Source organism: Capra hircus, chromosome 27 (assembly GCF_001704415.2).
Source record: "Capra hircus breed San Clemente chromosome 27, ASM170441v1, whole genome shotgun sequence".
Lineage (NCBI taxonomy): Eukaryota > Metazoa > Chordata > Mammalia > Artiodactyla > Bovidae > Capra > Capra hircus.
In genome coordinates this window covers 1,963,559-1,987,412 of record NC_030834.1, presented here as the reverse complement: position 1 = coordinate 1,987,412, position 23,854 = coordinate 1,963,559, and the positions used below count along the sequence as shown (strand labels likewise).

The window sequence follows — 23,854 nt, the reverse complement described above, 5'->3', positions numbered from 1 at the left end:
AAAATGAGTCTTTGTCTTATATGGGAAATGTAAACAGTTGTCGGATTGCTGCATGTAAAACCAAATCCAGGGTCTGAAGGAGAGGGTGGGTAATTGATTAGTCTTGTCTGCCAGGGTTGTTCATCAGGGGTGTTCATCCCATGAAAATTATTTCATGGTAGAAATAATTTTTTTTCTGTCTGTTTTACCCTAATATACTTTATCTATTTGAGGTTAGGAGTACAGCTGGAGGGAAAAACAAAACAAAACAAAACTTAAACCATTTTTGTAAAGCTTAGGTGATAAATTGTCATGGAAATGTTCTTTGATGAACAAACACATTTCCTTGGAAATCTGGGTCAATCCTCAGTTTTACTATTAATACCAAAGAGTTCACTGGCTTATCAGTTTTTTATTGCTGCATGACAGTATACATTATCACAGGAAAGTTAATGGGTGAAAACAACACGAACGTATTATCTCACAGCTTCTAAATAGCGAGAGTCCAGACATTGCTTATCTGGGTGGTCTGGATCGTCTGCCAGCTTGCAGCTCATGAGCGCAAAGTGAAAAGTTGAAGTGTCGTTTGAGTAGACAGTTAAAGTGCAGTGACTCAGAGTCAGATTACTCAGTAACATACCAGTTGCTTTGTGTGGGTTAGAAGTTTCGGAGCAAAACGACTCTCAACAAAACAGGGCCTCTGAGCGCATAGGGCAGTCGGCACATGAAGTACTGGGTCAGAAACCTGGTGAAGGGAAGCTGTGGCGGACCTTTCAGTTTCTTTCAGGCTCCTAGAAGTCGGTACCAAGGCGTCTGCCTTTGCTGTGGCTAAGACGTGGCTGGGGAAGGGACCCCTTTCTTACTCTTATGCCGTTGGTGACATTCAGCTGCTCATGATGGCCTCAGTTCTTCCTTGGCTATTGAAGGAGACTACCCTAACCTCCCTGTCCCATGGTCCTCTCCATACAGAAGCTCAGAACGTGGCAGCTTGCTCTTTCAAAGCTAGCGAGGCTGAGTCTCTCCCCACAAAATAGGCATTAGAGTCGCTGTGGCTGTTGTTCAGACACTGTTCTGTCTGTTTCTTTGCGACCCCATGGGCTGCAGCACACCAGGCCTCCCCGTCCATCACCAACTCTGGGAGTTTACTCAAGACTCATGTCCATCGAGTCGGTGATGCCATCCAACCATCTCATCCTCTGTCGTCCCCTTCTCCTCCTGCCTTCAACCTTTCCCAGCATCAGGGTCTTTTCTAGTGACTTGGCTCTTTGCATCAAGTGGCCAAAGTATTGGAACTTCAACTTCAGCATCAGTCCTTCCAATGAATATTCGGAGTTGATTTTCCTTTAGGATGGACTGGTTGGACCTCCTTGGAGTCCAACGGACTCTCAAGGGTCTTCTCCAGCATTACAATTCAAAAGCATCAATTCTTCAGCACTCAGCCTTCTTGTAAAAATTCTTTTAATTGGAGGAAAATTGTTTTACAATATTGTGTTGGCTTTTGCCTTCTTTGTGGTCCAGTCTCACATCTGTACATGTCTTATGTAGCACACAGGAGATGTGCCATACATGTGCAGACTTACCAGCATCATACTCCTGTAAGCGTGTCCATCTTTCCCATATTCTGTTTATGGAACCAAGTTACAGATTCTCCAGGGGAGCCAACTCTGCAAAGGTCTGATGACCATGAGGTGGAAATACTAGGCCCATCATACAGCGTGCCTGCCGCAGCTGGAACGAATACATTTTTAGGGAGCTTTCTCTTGATATGGGAAAATATTCTCAAGCAACCTGAAGGCACCCGGTATCATCAGGAGTGCCTACTCCACTCCTCTGCGACTGAGACGGGGACAAATGTGAAGGCAAACACAGAACTTAGAGTGATCGTACTTTCTTAAGAATGCTTATGGAAACACCTAGATACAGGGAGTATCAGGAGTAAATGCGTATATTAGAGAAAGACTAGGCAGGAACAAAACCCGAAATCACTAAAATATCAAAATCTATTTTGAGAAGTCAGAGTCCATGGGAAAAACAGGAAATCTCGGGACGGTAAGCACCCAGGTTGAGAGGGAATTCAACTCTGCTCCTTAAAATAAGGAGACAGCTTAGTCCTCCAGTGCTCAGTTGGCAATCCCAAATCTTAATCATGATAAACATCACAGTTTCACTCTTCCTTGGCATGTAATCAATTATTGAAAGTCATCCCAAACTCAGTATAGCCCACACTGTCCCCCTCTCCTCACACTCCGTGGAGAACTAGGGTATTTGCCTGTGGGATCTGCTAACATTTAAGTGCCTACAGGAGTGCTGGACACAGAAGAGATGCTCTTAAACTATGTCTTTCCAATCGCTTTTTAGTGATTCTCAGGCTTCCCAGCTCCTTCTTTGACCTAACTTTTCCCCAAAACAATAAAGCCAAAACAATCTCTAATTTAGGTCTTCGGAAGTTTTTCTGGGGCAAGCCACTTTTAGGTTTTATATAAACTTTTTTAGTTGCAAAGTAAGGTACAGATGAAACCACAAAAATTTTTTGGCACATCCTCCAGAGAATGGGGCTAATGTTTACAGTAGCTTTGTAAAAAATACGGCCTGAGAACTCAAGAGCTCCTGATTCATTCTCAAGCTCCCTGCTAGGAGAGCAGGGACATTGCTGGCATAAATTCCAGGGGGCCGTGTTTTGTCAAGGAGGCCCTGAGGACATGACTGATTCAAGAGAGACTCCCCAAAAGGAAAACAGATCAGAACACAAAAGTATTTGCAGCTTGTTTGTAACGATAATAATAATGCATTTTTCCATATGACTTTGAAACTTTGAGGGATAACAATAATTATACTGAAATGTAAGATATATCTGACCTACCATTGAATACATGTTCTAATCCAAGAATGATTTTAAAAATAAGAATTGCCGTCTTTTTTTTTCTTTCTAAGGTTTAGCTTATGAACCCCTGTTTTGTATCAGAGGTATATTAGCCATGATTTTTTTATGATGAGTCTCTTAAAGAGCAAGGTAAAATTTTCTGTATCTGAGGTTTGAAAGTGGAAATTATGATGCTGAGTTTACAGTATTTAAAGTGTGCTGCTGAGATAAGGGAAAGGAGTACAATGCAAGCTTCATTCTGCGTTTATTCCTGCCACTCCTGATTTAATTGTGTATGTGAATCTTCGACTATTTAGGAAGAGTTCTGTCATCTTTTGAAAACCATAATCTGACTAAGACCAACAAATTTAGTTTGGTACCATGAGGTAATAAAAACTAGTTGAAATATCCCATTAATCTTGATTTGTTTCATGTCTTCTATTATTTTCCTGTTATAAAAATAAGATGGGTTTCCCTGGTGGCTCAGATGGTAAAGATTCTGCCTGAAATGCAGGAAGCCCAGGTTTGATCCTGGGTGCAGAAGATCCCCTGGAGGAGGAAGTGGCAACCCACTCCAGGATTCTTGCCTGGAAAATCCCATGGACAGAGGAGCCTGGTGGGCTACAGTCCATGGGGTCGCAGAGAGTCGAACACGACTGAGCAACTAACACTGCTACTACTATAAGGCCTCAGTTTTAAAGTTTCAAAGTGGTATTTATATTTAATTCAGAATTCCATATAATAAACAATTGCTGCTTATTAATAATAAAACCTTACAATAATATGGGCCTTCCCTGATGGCTCAGTTGGTAAAGAATCTGCCTGCAATGCCAGAGACCCCGGTTCGATTCCTGGGTCGGGAAGATCCACTGGAGAAGGGATAGGCTACTCATCCCAGTTTTCTTGGGCTTTCTTTGTGGCTCAGCTGATGAATAATCCATCTGCAATGCAGGAGACCTGGCTTAGATCCCTGAGTTGGGAAGATCCCCTGGAGATGGGAAAGGCTCCCCACTCCAGTATCCTGGCCTGGAGAATTCCCTGGACTGTATAGTCCATGGGGTCACAAAGAGTCAGACACAACTGAGCAACTTTCATATGACGATGAATTTAGTTTGTCAGCTTTTCTGCGACTTTACCCCAATGTATTTTAATCGTCTTACTTTTTAGTTATTAATGCAGAATTCATTAGATATACTATGTATGCGTGCCACTAAAGCTGGACATTGTACATAAACATGTTATATGTATATAACATATATATATATATACATAAATAAAATGTTCTGCAGACATAGAGAACAGACTTGTAGACACGAAGGGGAGGGGAGGAGCGAGAGGGTGCAATGTGTGGAGAGAATAACACAGACATTTACAATACCACATGTGAAATAGATGGCCGGTGGGAATTTGCTGTTTGACTCAGGGAACTCAAACAGGGGCTCTGGGACAATCTAGAAGGGTGGGATGGGGAGGGAGGTGGGAAGGAGTTTCGGGAGGGAGGAGAGTCGGCTGTACCTATGGCTGATTCTTGTTGATGCTTGACAGAAAGAAACAAAACTTTGTAAAGCAATTATCCTTCAATTAAAAAAATAAAAAGATATGTATGTATGACATATTTACAAAATTGCAGTGAAAGCTGCTCAGTTGTGCCCGACCCTTTGCGACCCCATGGACTGCAGCCAGCCAGGCTCCTCTGTCCTTGGGATTCTCCAGGCGAGAACACTGGGCTGGGCGGCCAGTCCCTCCTCCAGGGTGTCTTCTGGACCCAAGGATGGAACCTGGGTCTCCTGCATTGCCAGGAGGATTCTTTACTGTCTGAGCCAGCAGGGAAGCCCCCAAATTGCAATAATGCTGTTTTTATGCCTAGTATTATGGAATCTCCTAGCACTGTCGTTTTAATTTTAAATTCACACTGCACTCTAGTGGGGAGTGAGATCAATGCAAAGTTTTTCTTACGTTGGTGCTTTTTACCTGGTGGGCTGCCGTCTCTGGGGCCGCACAGAGTCGGACACGACTGAAGGGACTTAGCAGCAGCAGCACTGATCATGGATTATTTACACTTTTAAAAGTGAAATGTAAAAGGGTGCTATGGTCTATCATTTTCTCAAAGCTGAGACAGTATGAATGTAATTTATATATTCTATATAATATATATTTAATATTTAACCCTGGAGTTAAATATTTACTCCCGGAGTTTGAGCAAGCTCCAGGAGATGGTGAAGGACAGGAAGGCCTGGCGCGCTGTAGTCCACGGGGTCACAAAGAGTCGGACACAGCTGAGCAACTAAACAGCAACAACAATATTTAACCATTATAATACAATGTGATTTTCTTCTCTAAGTTGCTCTAAAGTAATAGAGGAAAATTCATTAATGAGACATTTGGATTGATTTCTCGTGGTTTATTTGGCATATATATATATATATACACATATATATGTATATATGGATGTAATTTACACCGTAAAATCCTAATATAAGGAAATATGAAATAAAAGATAATCCCTCGTTTTTTTCTAACTAGAAGACAAAAGAATGGCCAATTTTCTTTCATAATTTTGAAAAATGAGGGTTAGATTTTAAAATATTGGCTTGTAAATTTTCTTTTTTGATCTTAGTTTAATTCAGCATGTTTATTGAAGCTCTGCAGAGGAACCTTTGGCAACAACGTCTTTGAAAGCACTAGAACTAGAACCTCTTTTCAAATATCTAGTCATTTTCTCATCTTTTCCTAAGTGATTTTAAATTAAATTCGTGCTCTTAAAATTCGTTTTTGATGTTGTCTCCAGAAATTTTATTCCAAGTAATGAGTACCCAATCACATAAGTGTAGTACATAGTTTTTCCAACTATTTCACCCCATAAGTGGTTATTTGCGATCTCCACAACCTTTTTCTATTTCTTAAGATCACGTTTGAAAGGTTCTTGAAGATGACGCCCTACAGTTGCAGCTGTGAGATGGTGTCCTCATAAACAGTGACTAGATCTTAATCTTTTCTCCGCTTCTTTTCTGATGAGTCGATAGCGAAAAGTTGCTTAAGAACTATGAACTCCGTAAGAATCTTTACTCCTCATACAAAGTACAACTTTCCTTTAGTGAAATGGTCTAAATTTATGTGTCCTCCCCAGACAGTATTTTTTTCATAATAAACCGAAAAAGCTCCTTATAGTGGACTCTTTAAGGCATTCAATATCAGTAGATTCTTCTCTTCAGAAGAGATTTTTGAGAATACATTCTGTCCTGCATTTGGGCAATATTTAGACTCATTTAGACTTTGGCTTTTATTTTCTCAGTGAAACGGACTTTGAAAAAAACAGCTAAAATTTATCACTTGCCACCCTCTGAATAGATACTATTTAAACTGAAAGGAATGAACTTATAATTTCTATTTTTTTTACTAAGCATTTGGCTACCGCCCACCTTAGCTGGCCAACTGTGTCACCGTGAAATAGCTACAGTTCAAATGTTTGTTTTGTTTGTATTAGATGAAAAATGACTGTGAGATACGCTCTCAGGTCACGGTTCATAAAGGGGCTTTCTGTTTGCTTGCGTAGTTTTGGCTACGCCACTATTTATCGCACAGTTTTGTGTTAAATATGTTCGGCAGTTTTAAGTCCCTACCTACCTCATTGAATAAAATTCTAAGGAAAGATAAGCCATTGCAAAAACAAGAATACTTTCGTTTATTTCCCTGTGCTGCTTACGTTTCTGCGCCTTCATAGGTCTCAGTTTACTGTGCTCTGAACTGCCTGTTGGCCAATTTTTTTATTGTCATTTGATTGTCAGTGCGAATCATTGTAGAATCTTAAGGGGCCTTGCTGTTCTGACAAGGGAGAAAATCCAAGAACAGAGGATAAAACCAATCATGGGTGAAACAGCAGAACCTGACTTTCTGACTTTGAAGTGAGATATCAAAATTGTGTATAAGGGAAAGTCTCCATTTGGTAAAGTTAGGGTTAGTTTTCAGCCAATATATATTCCTTTTAATTTTGTATTATTGCTTGTTGATTGTTGTGGTAGAGTTCAATACTAAACAAAAATGAAATTTATGAGACCGGTTGAATAACACTCATGTGTGTGTGTGTGTGTGTGTGTGTGTGTGTATGTGTGTGTGAAAGTGGCTCATCCTTCAATTTTATTGGAACAAGTTGTTATTAGACACAAAGGCTCAGTGGGGTGTTTGTTAGATTTTTTGTTAATAGGTTGGCAGGTTAGTTATTTTGTCAGCAAATTTGATTGAGAGGAACTGCCTTGGAGCCATGGTCCATATTAGATTTCCCACTTCTCTGCCCTGAATTTACCTCCAAGTCACATGCAGGGCACCTGGAGAAACCAGAGATGGTAAGCCTGTACACTTTATGTCTGTATATGGCAGCCGAGAAATAAGAGCATGTACTTTTAAGCCAGTCTGAAGCACAGAGTCAAGATGGCCAGTCCCCCGCAAGGCAGTGGTCTTGCTGCTCATTCTCCCCGTCATGCCGTTTACTGTTCCTGCTGTGGAGATTAATGAGCAAAGAATGAAGAGCAGAGAAGCTTCTGTCTTAGTTCTTTCCCAGAGCACAGGAGCTCCAAAGAAATTTCTGTTCTATTAGTCAAGAAGAGAAATGAAGGATAGTCTCAAACTAGTAGCTTTTTTTTTTTCAATGTAAATAAACTTTTTACTTTAGAGTAGCTTTAGATTAGCAGAAAAGTTATCAACTCAGTTGAGCTCCACAAACCCCACCTGCATACTTCGCTCTGCTATGAACAGGCCAGCCTGGTGCACTTGTCCCGTAATAGAGTGGTGATATTGCTGACCCTCTAGTCTTCATTTGGATTTATTAGGGGTTTTTATTCTCTCCCCACCCCCACCCAGATAAGGAAATAGCAACCCACTCCAGCACCAGTACTCTTCCCTGGAAAGTCCCAGGGACAAAGGAGCCTGGTGGGCCACAGTTCATGGGGTTGTGTCCAACTGAGCAACTGAGCACAGGGCTTTTTTAAACCAATGTTTTTGCTCTTTTCTAGCATCCCATCCAGGTTACCACTTTTTTTTTTCCCCTATTGTGCAGTCAATTGGTTTTATAAAATTTTTGTTGAAATATATTTGATTCACAATGTGTTAATTTGAGGTGTACAGCCAAGTGATTCAATTATATATACATACATATATAGATATAGGTTCTTTTCCATTTTAGGTTATTACAAGATATTGAGTAGAATTCCTTGTGCTATACAGTAGGTTCTTTTTTATTATCTAATTAATATATATATAAACTCAATTTATGTATTTTAAACTCAATTCCTAACTTAGAATTATTTTAAGTCATTTATAAATAAAGCGTAAACTATGTATTCAATAGTTACTTTAATTATCATCTTAAGGTCAGAGATACTGCAACTGTCAGCTGATTTTTCTCTTAGGTTTGAGTATGCATACCTTATATTTGTCCAAAAATTATGTATTCTGATATAATCCTTGGATCTGTCACACTTTTTTGCATGCTATGAAGCTATCTTAGATGTTCAGAACATCTTATGTATTTGAGGTACAAACCATATGTTTTTAGATACTGAAACAATTTTAGCTTTTTTATATATGTAAGATATGTCCATCCAAATGTAAGTGATTTTACTTAATTGATTGATATTAACATATGAGAATTTTATTTAGTTGTAGAAATCAAGAAAGAAATCTCTAATGCATTAATGGTATCCCACAATTATTGTGGATGGTGACTGCAGCCTTGAAATTAGAAGACGCTTGCCCCTTGGAAGAAAAGCTATGACAAACCTAGACTGCCTATAAAGAAGCAGAGACTTCACTTTGTCAACAAGGGTCCACATAGTCTTAGCTACGGTTTTACCAGTAGTCATTCATGGATGTGAGGTTGGACCAAAAAGAAGGCTGAGCACCAAAGAATTGATGCTTTCAAAATGTGGTGCTAGAGAAGACTCCTGAGAGTCCCTTGGACTGCAAGGAGATCCAATCAGTCCATCCTAAAGGAAAATAGCCCTGAATATTCTTTGGAAGGACTGATGCTGAAGCGGAAGCTCCAATACTTTCGCCCCCTGGTATGAAGATTCTACTCATTGGAAAAGACCCTGATGCTGGGAAAGATTGAAGGCATGAAGAGACAAGAGGGATGACAGAGGATGCGATGGCTGCGTGGGATCATCAGCTCAACGGACCTGAGTTTGAGCAAACCCTGGGAGATGGTGATGGACAGGGAAGCCTGATATGCTGCAGTTTATGGGGTTGCAAAAGTTCAGACATGAATTAGCAATTGAACAACAATGTATCCTTTAATGGATTAAACAGTTCCTTATGTCTATCATGCAAGCTTCCTTTTCTTTAATTCCCACCATAAATTTGAAAGGTCGGGAAGCTAATACAGGTACCCTCTCTTTTGGAAAGTTTGCTTGCTTTATACGGCTTTTCTTTTAGGAAGGCTTACATTATTTTATTACTTGATTTTGCTAATTGAAAGAAATTTGAAGATGATTTTTGATTTTACAAAATAAAAGATGAAAAGTGAAAATAGCATTCATTATTTGTTTTCAGCAGCTGTGATAGGTGAAACACCTCCTTTACCAAGTCCAAGCTCACTCTGTTCACCACAGGACAGGACAGTGAATCCTCGAGATGGAAAGCTGAGGCAAAGTATGTGGCTTTATTGGAAAGCCTGCTGCCTGAGAAGATGGCAGACTAACGTCTCAAAATAACCATCTTGTCGGGGCCTGGATGCCAGATTGTTTTATGGATCAGAGATGGGGGAGGTGAGGGAGCAAAGTTTAAAAGGCCATTTAATTCTTGCAAGTATTTCCTAGAATGACAAGCCTCAGGCAGGCGGATGTGTTACTTTCTTTCTCTTCCAGTCATTCCACAGGTGGTGTGGAATGGAATGTCTGCTGCCACACCAATAAACAAGCATGCCGCAATTATCTTTGATTCCATCCCTCCAAACACCAGTTTCTGGGCCATGCTGACAAGCCACACTCCCCACACAGGGAATCAAGGATGGTACAGTCATCAGTGATTTCAGTCCTGTGAGCTAGACAAAGGCACTTCAGTTTAAGGATAAGGCAAAGGAGACAGGGTTCTCTAAGGCAGGCCATTATGTGTGATTATACTAACAAAAGCAGCAAAAACAGGGTTTCAAGTCAAAGAAACAGATTCAGCATGAAATCAAAATTAACTCTTCTGGGGTGCATTAGTACTTACTATAGAGCATGGTGAGTAAGAGCTTGCGATATGGAGATGAATAAAACTGAACACTGATCCCAAAGGTACCATTTTGGGTGCATGACCCTGGGTGAATTCTTTCTGCGCCGTAAGCCTCGGCTTCCTCGTCTGAAACAGGAAAGGCTGTAGCGCTTCACTGTCTCCTTTTCCGTTGTTACGCTGTTTGTCATTTAAAAAGGCATTTAATATGGTATTAGGCATGGCGAAAGCAAAGCGAAACACTTGCCATTTTGGTCTCCAGTGGCCTCCGCCTGCAGTGGCTTGGAGTGGGGCTTGGGTTCCCAGCCAGAGACTGGGCTGGTTCACAGCAGTACAAGCACCAGATCCTAGCTACTAGACCGGTAGTCAGTGATGGGTGCAGAAAAGAATTCCCACAGAGACGGAAAGTAGTGAAGCAAGTCACGTATGTAGCAGGAGGAAAAGAGTACGACACATGCAGACGCCCTCACGAGTAGGAGCTGCGCCCTAATGGCAGTTTGAATTGCTTTTATGGGGTGTTTCCTCCAGGCTTTCTTTAGCCAATCTTTCTTATTTGCCTGGTTCACGGTCCACGTTTAGTGTATCTCAGCACCCTCCCCTGTGTGCAGATGCATCTCTTAGCCAAGAGGGATTCCACCACGAAGGTGTCTGGGTAGGGAACATCCCTTGATGTAGCTCCCCTCTGGCCGGCAAGGAGTCTTTTCTGCACGTGTGTGGTCGGGGAAGACTCCTGACTTTGGAAATGAGGACTGTGTGGACCCGGCAGGGCCCAGCCTCCTCCCTTAATTGTCTTGCTATTCTAGCCCACAGGGAATCAGCCTCCAATTGCCTTACCCTCAGGGGCGGGGTGCTCACCCACCTCCTACCTCCAGTTGCATACCATGAGAGGTATAAAGATATCATGCACAGTGTGAAAGCAACCTACTAAAGTGGGAAGACTTGGGCAGTTTGAATTGTAAGTGTCTCTGTGTGTGTGTTAGTCACTCAGTCATGTCTGACTCTTTGTGACCCCATGGACTGTGGTCCCCAGGCTCCTCTGTCCATGGGATTCTCCAGGCAGGAATACTGTAGTGGGTTGCTGTTCCCTTCTCCAGGAGACCTTCCTAGCCCAGAGAGTGAACCCTGGTCTCCCACATTGCAGACAGATTTTTACCCTCTGAGCCACCAGGAAAGTGTCTAGGACAATGCTTATTTGCTACTGAATTTAGTAATATGAAGGAATCTAAGAATTATTTTATTATTTTTAACTTTTATTTTTATTGATTTTTTTAATTGAAGTACAGTTGATTTACAATGTTGTGTTAGTTTCAGGTGTACAGAAAGGTAATGTAGTTATAACACACACACACACACATATGTGCATATACATATGTCTTTTTTCAGGTTCTCTTTTGTTATAGATTATTGCAAAACATTGACTTTAGTTCCCTGTGGTATACAAAGGGGTCTTGCTGTTTATCTGTTTTATGTACAGTAGTATGTATCTGTTCATTCCAAGCTCCTAGTTTACCCCTCTCATATTTCCCCTTTGGTAACCATTAGATTGTTTTCTGTGTCTGTGAGTCTATTTCTATCTTGTAAATGAGCTTGTTTGTGTCTTTTTTTTTTTTTTTAGATTTCACATTTAAGTCATATCGTATGATTTTTGTCTTTAACTGACTTCACTTAGTTTGGTAATCTCTAGGTCCACCCACGTTGCTGCAAATGGCAGTATTTCACTGTATTTTATGGCTGAGTGGTATGTACGGTGGTACATCTATCTACACATATGTATGTATTTATTCATTCATTGATGGATGTTTTCACTGCTTCCGTGTCTTGGCAATTGTAAGAGATGCTCCTGCACTGTTGCTGGGAGGGTAAATTGATGCAGCCATAGTGGGAACAGTATGGAGGCTCCTTTAACGGGAATTTGCTGTGTGGCTCAGGAAACTCAAACAGGGGCTCTGTATCAACCCAGAGGGGTGGGATGGGGAGGGAGATAGGGGGAGTTCCACAAGGGAGGGGATATATGTGTACCAATGGCTGCTGATTCATGTTGAGATTTGACAGAAAACAGCAAAATTCTGTAAAGCAATTATCCTTCAATAAAAAATAAATTAATTAAAAAATAGACTTATCATATGATCCAGCAATCTTACTCCTGGACATATATCCAAAAAAGATAAAAAGGCTAATTTAAAAAAAAAATGCATATACCCTAATGTTCATAGGAATCCAGGAATCTTGATTGGCTTGTTCATAGCTTTCTTTGTACCCTAGATTCCACATGTGTCCAAGATGGAGAGTGTGAGGCTGAGTTTTCACCTGATGGCTTTGAAGAGAAACCAGAAAAAGAGAAGAAACAAACCAGCTTCACTTTGTGCACCGTGTGTAACATTCAGCTGAATTCGACTGCCCAAGCCCAAATCCACTACAACGGCAAATCCCATCAAAAGAGAGTGAAACAGCTCAGCAGTGGGACGGTGAGAAACGACAGTGGTAAGTGTTTCTGAAGCTGTTTTCAATTTTATATCATCAAGTTCTTTATGTACCTGCAGATGTGGAAATAAGAGAATAGACCAAGCTTTATTTTAAAAGCCGGAAAACAGTAAATAAAAGTTTTATCAGCATAGTACATTAAAAGAATTTCTCACAGCTATTTGAAGGACAAGGGGAAATTTGGTTGTTGTCTATGTGTAATGTATTAGGACTGGGATTGGGATTGTGACCTACCAGGACACTTAAGATAATTAGAAAAAGTTGACATTAGATTTTGCTGATATTTGACTTCAATATAAAATTTGAAAATTAGCATTCTTCTATATTTTATGTAAAACAATTGTTTCTGTGTTTGTTTTATGCGTGTGGGGGGTCTCAATTGGTTCACAAGATTGCAGTTTATTTTAAAAAACACATACTTTTCAAGTTGAAGTTTTAACCAATAAAATGTGATCTTTTAGTATGTGCAGATTCTTTAAATTTGCTGGTGAAAATTCATGGTTTGCTTAATCACTTTAGACTACTTTTTAAAGTATAAGCTGAATTTAGGAGTAAGCAAATTTTAAAAATAGCACATATGTATTTTGAACCAAATGGAAGATTATTAATAAAAGCAGAGAGAGGTGAGGGAAGGGAGGGTAGAATCCTGCAGCAGGATTTAGGGGAGCTCAAATAACAGTACCGCCAAAGAGTTAACAATATTGTTGTCTGGTTGGATGTTTCATCGATAAGATGTGTTTTATCTCAATTTTATTAACAATTAAATATGAGACTGGATTTTGATATGTTATAATATTTGATATTGGAGGCAAATATAATTTTGAGGTGTTGACTAAAATAATTACACGATGTGACAGTTGCAAGTTAAGTTTTATTTGGGGCAATATGAGGACTGCAGCCCGAGAGACAACACCTCAGTAGTTCTGAGAAGCTGCTCCGGTGAGGTAGGGAAAGATGGTATATATGTGATTCTGGTAAAGGGGGGGTATATGCAGTCAAGTACATACTTTTTTGTAGAAAGTTTCCGCTTGTGTCATGAAGCTTCTGCTAATCAGGAGAAACAGTCATCACCATGGAAGGTTTTAATGCTGTTCTAGGTGTAAGGAGATACAGGAGCCGGGCTCATGAAATCAGCTCCTGAGAATGTCCAGCTGTCTGAAGGCCTGTTCTGCCCGTTCTCTAGGAGCACAGAGTGCCTCGTCTCTGCGCTCCACCCTGAACTCCTTCCTGGGGTGTTGGAGGTCACCAGCTGCAGCTGCACAGATTTCATCCTTGTAAAAGTAGATGACAGGCACCCATGGTAAATGCCAATTTGTGGCTGACAGGAGTTTGCTTCAAGGCCACCAAAATGAGAGAAAAACACACACACACAAAAAAACAACAGTATATCTTTTAAATGGAAAGTATTTCTACCTTTCTTTGTATTTTTAGTATGGATGAGCTGGAATATTCTGATAGAAAGGAGTCTGTTTCTCTTTCTTTTGTATGACAAGAGGTTAATTATGGATCTTACTAGTCAAAGAGATAAAAAAAATATAATCATTGCAAAGTAAGTAAGAACTACTAAATTTCATAGCTCCAAGATGAGCTAGCGAGGCCATGGACTTATTAAGTCATATTTAAAAATACAGATGTCATGACCTCTACTTTGAATGTCCTGAGGAGAAGCTTTTCCCTGTCATTGACATTAAGGTAAAATCATGTTAAGTGCAGCATTATTTAGTTCCAAGTTGTTTTCTTTCAGTTGGTGCTGGTGTGAAGCCCAGTCTGCATCTCTGTCCATTGACACTGAATTAAATCGCAGAGACAAGAGTTTTGGGTGAAGTTAGAACAGAACAGCTTTATTGCTTTCCAGGCAGAGGGAACCAGAGTGGGCTAATGACCTCAGAACTGTGTGTCCCCTTGGAGGGGATGGGGGGGGGTTCACAGTACTGTTTCAGAGAGAGCGTGATCGGCTTGTGAACATTCCTCCCATGGGTCAGTGGTGAGCTGAGTGGGAATTGGCATCATAGGCCTTATGGCTCCAGCTGGTCTGAAGTCTGTGCGCTTCTGGGTTAACTTCTCCCGCCTGCGGGGTGTTCAGTATCTTCACGGCAGCTCAGAGACACTGTTACGTGCGACCCTCGAAGGAGAGCGAGGACCCTGCCCCGAGGCTGCACTGTTATTCCTGATGCTCCTCTTGTCTGTGTGTCCCCTCCCCTCCCTGATTAGCAAAGGTTTGGACCTGCCGCTCTGGGAAGGTCTTGGAGGCTAAATGAAGCCTGTTTCCTAGAGTCAAGAAATGCAAGCTTTCGTGCCCAGGAGACCCACAGGGGTCCTGCTGGGCTTCCGTGGTGGCAATGGTGTGAGCTTCAGTGATTTACTTCACTCGCCTTGCTATTCACAGTCCTCTCTCTGGAGAAGTGATAAGTTACATCTTAGAGAGAAACTCAAGAGTTTCATAGCTAATCATAGCTAATCATAGCTAATCTCAGATGAAGTTTAGGATGGTCAACAGCTTTCAAATCATAGGACTGAGTTCCTCAAATCAAATATTTTAAAATAATTGCATCAGTCCACATATAATGGACTAGCATTGTACTAAAGGCTTTAGGTACATTTCTTATTTATTTTTCTTTACACCCAGAGAGATATTTCCATTATCATCCTCTTAACAGTTGTGGAAATTGAGCAGAATGTCAATTGAATCCTGTACTGAAGGTCACCCAACTCTTAAATGGTCAAACTAGAGATCAAATTCCAGTCTTATTCATTAAATAGGTGCATTCTAAAATATACTGTCTCCCCAAAATGAATATTCTGTAGAAGTGGTGACTTTATTTATTCAAGAAGAGAAAATATTTTAAGAGAATATAAAATAAAATAAAATTCTATCATATTCCCAACAATGCAATGATCAATTTGGTGCTTAGCAAATTTCATTGCTACATTTTCTTTGCATATTATTTTCCCAAGTTTCTTTTTAGCATCAAGTTATCAAAAGTTGTGAAAATGCTGATGAATTAATGGGAGCACGTGGTTTGGGTTATCTTGGTTTGATCTGAAATCATACTTCAGAGGAGCCCTCACCTCTGATGACAGGTGGTTTTAACTACAGGTGGATCTAACTGCAGGCAGTCAACTCTCAAGTTGTTATTTCACATTGATACACAAACATATTATTTCTTTTTCGTATCCCTCTGTCTTTCCACACTAGAAATGTACTTTTTCAGACCTTTTGGGGATAAGGAAGGAGCCCAGCTCTGGGAGTCGTATGATTAATTGTCCTTCCTTTTCTCACACGGTGACCACGCTAAACTCAGGAATTCTCAAGAATAGCAGGCCATGTAGATATTTAGCCGAGCATTGTCACCTTTAGTTTATTCAGAGAGAGAAATGGGACTAGAAGGAAACAGCCTTCTCCGTGAAGAGGCACACACAGAATGGCTGCTGTGAACTGCTTCCATCTTTAGAAAATCATCTCATCTCAGATTTCAAACTTGAAGTCAGTGTGGGAGTGCCAAGGAAGCTAAGATATTAGAAACACTTACCTGGATGCAGTCAACCTTATCCACGGCTTACTTTTAGAGATGCAAATAAAGTAAGTAGCAGTTGCTGTTGCTGAGTTGCTGAGTCACATCTGACTAAGTCACGTCTGACTCTTCAGCAGTTGCTGCTGCTGAGTTGCTGAGTCACGTCTGACTAAGTCACGTCTGACTCTTTAGTAGTTGCTGTTGCTGAGTTGCTGAGTCACATCTGACTAAGTCACGTCTGACTCTTCAGCAGTTGCTGCTGCTGAGTTGCTGAGTCACGTCTGACTAAGTCACGTCTGACTCTTTAGTAGTTGCTGTTGTTGAGTTGCTGAGTCACGTCTGACTGAGTCACGTCTGACTCTTTAGCAGTTGCTGTTGTTGAGTTGCTGAGTCACGTCTGACTCTTTAGTAGTTGCTGTTGCTGAGTTGCTGAGTCAGTTGCTGTTGCTGAGTTGCTGAGTCAGTTGCTGTTGCTGAGTTGCTGAGTCAGTTGCTGTTGCTGAGTTGCTGAGTCGTGCCTGACTCTCTGTGGCCCCGCGGTGGCCAGCATGCCAGGCTCCGCTGTCTTCTACAGTCTCCTGGAGTTCATTCAAACATGTCCACGGAGACACGGAACTAGATCTTATTATTCATTTGAGGTTGTCTAAGTGGAAAAAATTAGTAGCACTGGTTCTGGATGACTGTAGAACATTGTATATGGCAATCCACTCAAATAGTATTGCCTGGAAAATCCCATGGACAGAGGAGCCTGGTAGGCTACAGTCCATGGGGGTGCAAAGAATCGGACACGACTGAGCAACTTCACTTTCATGCCTACAGGCGTACTCTAACATATGTGGAAAAAGAACAAGGATAAACGAGAGGGACATCACCCTAGCTAAAATATGGTTTCTGTATTTCTGAGCAAAATGTGGCATTTCTCACTCCATCTGACTTGTTATCTAAAATGGCCTTCTGAAGATTGCAGTGAAAAAATATACTGTGTGTGTGAGTTAGGTAGGGGCCCCTGGTCCCACAGGTGAGAACTCACTTCACTTTCTGACAGTTGCTGCCGTCTTGACGGAAGTTACGTCACCAAGGACACGTGTCCGCACGTGCGTGTATGTTGTCCTGAGTCCCCAGGTCCCGCCTGATGACTGAGAGTGTTGCCTGCGGAGCTCCCCAAGCACTGCCTTCACATGAAGGGGGCTAGCTCTTCTGAATTTGTTCCTTGGAGCAAAACCTCCCAACTTCTTGGCTCAATAGGCCATTCCAGCTTCAGCTTTACTGATAACATGGCTGCAGTTCTATCAAGTCCAGCCCACCTTCCCCCAGATCTGCTTTCCTCCTGCCTCTCACTTCCTGGTCACTTACCCACCACTTGCCCACAAGGAGTCTGCCTCCTGGGAATGCACCCAAGACATCGCCGGTGCTTCCCACATATTCCTAAGTGATATGCATCATGTGCCTCATTGTGCGAAAGCACCAGCATTTACTATCCCCCACGTGTGTTTTCCATCTAAGCCTGTATTTGAGCTTTGTTATAGAAAATGCCGAGGGAACAACAAAAGTGAACTAGTATTTGTTATGTTCCACTTCTTTTATACGCATCATCTATTGCACCCAATCAGCATTTCTGCAAAGCAATTGTTACTACATCTGTTTTAAAAATATGTTAGCCAGGGAGATCAAAGGGACAGAGAGACTGGCCAAATAACTCTGTTTATTTGTTAAGTTTGTCATGTTTATATTGTCATAATGCACGCATCTCCACGGTAGACTTACATCCTTCTGTCAACAAAATTATGCCATGTATTTGGTATTTTCTTATGTGATTGAGTTTCTGTCATTTTTAAAGCATTTAACTTACATTATTACAGGAAAACTGATGTTTGCTAAATTTTCTTCACCAGCAAAACTGCGGAGGACATTTTGTGCAGTGTAATTTACTGCTACATATTATTCTAGAAATGCGTTTATGTTTATGTTAGCACACTCTTTGAAGATGAGGTGAGATACAGAAGTGGCATAAAGGTATTATATAATTAAAAATTGCTTAAATGTCTAGAATTTCACTTATTTCAGAGATTGCATTCTTCACACTTTCATGAAAACTGTAAACCAAAGAAATTCCAATACAATCTGCATGCATGCATGCCTTTCTTTCTATTTGGAAAAGGTCTTTGATTTTATACTTATGGGAAATGCATGTTTTGCAAATAATGATTATTTCCTGATAATAGTGTCCTGTCTGAGCTGTTCATAAATGTACAAAAGTAAAACAAAAATAATCAAGAATCCCACAAAGGTAATTACTTCTAATCTTTCTGTCACCATTCTACCAGTATGCAAGTAAATATGAATAAGCGATATTATATGTACAATATTACATGCATTATAGTATAGTAGTGTTTATAGATGATTGCCTTTTATGACTACCTATTTTTAATTACCATAAAGAAATTAATTAGGGGGTTGAGATTTCTAGCTGATGTTAAGGTTTTGCTTATGTTTGTCATTTGGTTTTCCAACTATGTGATATATTCTATAGTGGAAAAGCCTTAACATCATTATGAAGTATAAAATGAAAAGTTAAAATGAAGCATCCTAAGGATTTTTATCAGAAGACAGGAATTTGAACATTAGCCTAAAAATGCTTCTTTGATTCACAAGAGCATTTTGGAATACATATCACAAAGGGTACAACTTTCAGGTTGTTAAAAGCTCCTATGGCCAACTAATATCATTCAATTTCAGGGCTCACCATGGTTAAACTCTTGCTAATGCTCATTGAAAGACTGAGTAATAAGTTGACAGATTGTGGCAGCTTTATTTTATAAGCACCGTCTTTGTCATATTTGAGTTATTTTATTAAGCCTGCTTGTCTAGTTTTATTGGGCTGAAACTGCCATCGAATAATTCAGTTTTGTCTACAGTGTTCTGGACCCTTTCGGTGCTCATTGTTTTGTGGCACATAAATTGTGAGCATCATTGCCCTTGTCTATCCCCTTAGCATTAAATTTTCTTTTATTTAACAAAGAAGCTAAATAAAATTGTACTTTCTAACTTTCACTGATCTATTCTCTTTTCTCTTTCCATCGATTATCCTAGGTGAGGTTTCAGTGTCAGCAGATTTTCAATCTACAAAGGTGTTCCCTGTCTTGCAACATTGGTCATTAATTAAAATAGCTTCATAGAGTTTTCTGATACCTCATGTCTTAAGATAGATATATCGATATATCTCTATATATATGTCTGTTAAATGTTTCATTTACATAAAAGTTTGTCTCATCTTTTAATCTCCAAGTACCATTCATGCTTTTGTAGAATGTCAAATGTCAATAAACTAATTAGAATTTGCCAATACCTTTGTTGGAGAAGGCAATGGCACCCCACTCCAGTACTCTTGCCTGGAAAAATCCCATGGATGGAGGAGCCTGGTGGGCTGCAGTCCATGGGGTCGCTAAGAGTCGGAGATGACTGAGCGACTTCACTTTCACTTTTCACTTTCATGCACTGGAGAAGGAAATGGCAACCTACTCCAGTGTTCCTGCCTGGAGAATCCCAGGGACGGCAGAGCCTGGTGGGCTGCCATCTATGGGGTCGCACAGAGTTGGACATGACTAAAGCGACTTAGTAGTAGTAATACCTTTGTGGGTTCATAGTGTTCCCTCTCATTTGATAATGAAAGCTGCTTTCCTGATACTGCTGTGTCTATGTTGGTATATGACATACTGCAGTGTGGCAATTAGGAGTGCTGCTCTGCTCATGCTCCTCTCTTATCGACCATATCCTTCAGAAGGTTCAGCCAAGAGGAGGCAGTAAGAAAGTGCTGATGCTAAATTGACCAACATTGTGTGGTGAGTTATTTTGTTCTTACTTGAGTCTTCTAAGTTTCTTTTTATCTCTGAGGGATAAGAATATGGGAAAAGTGACAAATGCTAACTGGACCATATTCAGATTGTGACTAGGTCTCTGGCGTTGGTTACTGATTTTCCTTTCTCCCTTAAAATAGGCATACATTGTTAATTAGTTCAATGCAAACATACCTCCTTGCTAATACTTTAATAGTTTAGATCAGACAGTTAATCCTCTTAGAAGCATTATATTTTGTGAACTCTGTTGCTTTATGTCTCACTTTTGTAATTGAACATGAAGGGAATGTAGCATTTTAATCATAACTCTGCCAACATCTTTAATTACAGGCCAGTTGCCATTTTTTGTTTGTTTGTTTGAAATTTTTGTCTCCAAGAAAGGCACAGTTTTTCTCCTTCTAGACTGAGTCGGTGGTAGTGTATTTTTGGTTATCAAAATGTTCATAGCTTTGGGAGTTTGAAATGGTGAATATTCATGATGTGTGAAAAAGCATGGTATATAACTGTATGATCCTAATTATATGAAAACGGATGCTTAGTTGTGTAAATACATAAAGGAGACCCGGAAGAACGCATCAGAGGTAAACTGCTTGTTTTGATGGATAACGTTGCTTTTTGCTTCTTGTGTGTTTGGTTTCCTGTTATGCACACGTTAACTTTTAAGAAATAAATGTTATTTAATGTTTTAGAACCTTTTTAAAGGGTTATTCTAATAAAATTTTCTAATACAAATCTCTAAGGAAAAACTTAAAAAGAGAGAGCAAACACATTGATTGTTCTAAAAGGGACAGATTTCTGGTTTCCAGCTACTTGCTTGGCCTGGACTTGGTAAGTCCGTTGAAGGAAACCATCTTTTTCAACACAGAGATCTCTTTGTCTAATCTGTGTCCTGAAGAAACACTTCTTTACTGGGATAATGGTGAGGTTTTACAAGCTGAGGTTGATAATCTAGGCTGACCCCTGTCTGGAGACCCTGGCACTGTGCCCAAGAAAAGTGTACTCAAGTTCCTCATGACCGCTGTTTGTATGAAAAAAATAGATGAAACGACCATTAAGGGAAACTTGAAGAGAGAAATGGATGAATTAAATGCATGCCATTTAGCTTGAGAACAGGATTTATTTGAGATAGAAGAGTTTCATTTGTGATTCTGTGTCCGTATGGGGTGTGTATTTGGGGACATTAGAATTGCGATCAGCCCTGGGATTTCTTTGGAAGGACTGATGCTAAAGCTGAAGCTCCAGTACTTTGGCCACTTCATGTGAAGAGCTGACTCATTGGAAAAGACTCTGCTGCTGGGAGGGATTGGGGGCAGGAGGAGAAGGGGATGACAGAGGATGAGATGGCTGGATGGCATCACGGACTCAATGGACGTGAGTCTGAGTGAACTCTGGGAGACAGTGATGGACAGGGAGGCCTGGAGTGATGAGATTCATGGGGTCGCAAAGAGTCAGACACGACTGAGCGACTGAACTGAACTGAAGAATTGCGAGAACTGAGAGCTTGCAGTGGTGGTGGTATAAGCTGGGGGTGCAGAGTAATTTTCCGGCCCATCTGAGCCTCACTCTGTTTAGCGGGGGCGCAGCCGCCTCTTCTTTCCTCGCCTTTTGCCCCTTCGGTCAATAACCACATTCAACAGCGACCTCTTCCCGGCGCAGTGTTTCTCTAGCCCCTAATCTCTGAAAATAAGCGCTTTCCTGCTTCTCTAGGTTTGGAAGTATGTTTTACCACATTTGTTCTGCTTCGTTTATGTTTCTTCTGAAAGCAATTTGCTGCACGGAGCAGTGTTAGTAGGTGCTGGACACAGGGTGCTTTTCAGGGATAGATTTCCCTTTCCTGAAAGAGCTGCCTTGCATTTGGAGGTCAGCCCCATAACTGGCTTCGTAGTGGCTAAAGCTCCACTCCGGGCATGTCACACTTCATCGTTTTGTCTGTGTTTCTCAAGAACACTAAGCAGTGGTATGAGCAGGTGTGTGTGTGTGTGCAGGAAGGTACACTAGGGTGGGGCAAATAGAGCGGCCCTGGCATGTGCGTCACCGCGCGTAAACCCAGCTGATGGGAAGCTGCCGTGCAGCTCAGGGAGCTCAGCCTGGTGAGCTGTGGAGGCCTAGAGGGACGGGGTGGGGATGGAGGGGAGGGAGGCCCCAGAGGGAGGGGGTCAGTGTACACTTGTAGCTGATTCACGTTGCTGTACAGCAGAGACTAACACGGCACTGGAAAGCAAGTATACTCCAATTAAAAGTGAATAAAATAATACAAATAAAAACGAAGGTACAGTAGAGTAATCATTAAATAGACCTTTAAAATGTGAATTTTAAGTGTTTAAATAAGAAACTTTGACACAGTTTTCAAAGATAGAAGCTCAGATACGTGTATTTCTTCTCCTTGTTTTCAAAACTGCAATGATACAACACAAGAAATTTGGGGACAGAAGTGAATATATATGTGGCAGCGTTGCATGCTTGAGAATGGTAAAACAGTGAGGAATTTCTGGAAAATATAAAGGGAGCAAGCACTTCCCTAGTAGCTCAGTGGTAAAGAATCCACTTGCAATGTGGGAGACTCTGGTTCGATTCCTGGGTTGGGAAGATCTCCTGGAGAAGGGAAAGGCTACCCACTCCAGTGTTCTGGCCTGGAGAATTCCATGCTGTATGGGGTCACAAAGAGTCCATGGGATCACAGAGAATTTCAGAAAATATAACGGAAATAAGGTGAAAATGAGGTAAAACAATCAAGCTAAATGCAAACAAGAAAATACAGAGGTAGGGGGAAAGGGCCCTATTCCTTAAGGTTTCCAGAAAACTTTCAGACTGCCTCTAACGTTGATCTGAGGGGCTCACCATTCGATGGACATCATGATGACTCTGTGTACACTGATTTGCAGTCAGAAGCTGGACATAACTGACCTGCCCAGCCTAATCCTGGAAAAGTGAACAGCAAGTGAGTCTAGGGACTACAAGCCAGAAAGGTCAGAAAGTGAATGGTTTGATGGAGATCAGAATGAGAGAGGCAGAGGAGATAGATGTGTCCGATCAGAATTTTTAATTTGTTGCCTTGTACGTGTGCTGTGATATCTTCTGACATCTCACCTATAGAAGCTTCAGTAAAGGCAGCTTCACTTACTGACATTTAATGCAGGATGAGAATCCTTTGTGGGGGATAAAATGTGTGCCAAGACTGTATCCAAGTTGAGAAAGATATTATCTTGCCGATAGAAGGACAAAGGAAGCATAATGCATGCACGGCTCATTTGCAAACCTTTTAATCAGGTACAATGTTGAAATCAAAGATGTGAGCAAGACATACTTACCAGTCACTTAAAATTTGCCGTCTTTGAGAAAATGCATGAATTTCAAGTCAAGATTTTACCTCAGAGAAGATAGGTAATGAAAAAACACATGTGCTTTTATTTCAAGATTTTCAGTGATTCAATAGCAGTATATAGTACAGAAGATTGTGTGAACTCATCGGTGAGTAAGAGGTGAAGGACTGTGGTTTCAAAAGTAGAAGAATAAAAGCAGAATTAATACAAGAGTATTCCACTTCCTTGATATGTCCCTGGTGGTCCAGTGGTTAAGGCTCTGCACTTCCAATGCAGAAGGCACAGGTTCGATCCCTGCTTGGGGATCTAAGGTCTCACATGCTGTGCAGTGCAGCTTAAACAAATAAATAAACACTCTTCTAGAAAACAATCATTGGGAAGTATAATACATTACAGAAAAAGAATGTTTAACTTCCTTAGCACATATTAAGCAAACACGTGCATAGGTAATAGTAATTCTGATCAATAATTAATATTTTTGAATTCCAAAGAAGATTAGTCTTCTAACAAAGACAATTGGTACAAAATACGTCACTCTCAGGAAGAATAAAATAGTGAATATAGTCTGAATGGGGAGTTAACAAGGTTCTCCATTAGAGCCCTGTTTGTATACTGTGTGTTTGGAATAGAGTGATTGATGTTAAG

The 23,854-nt window shown here is 40.7% G+C and overlaps 1 non-coding gene across 1 annotated transcript; it reads left to right on the top strand.

Annotated features, from left to right (window-relative positions):
• Positions 23,443–23,515, top strand: TRNAG-UCC. The gene has a single exon. It is a non-coding gene; the product is annotated as a tRNA-Gly (tRNA).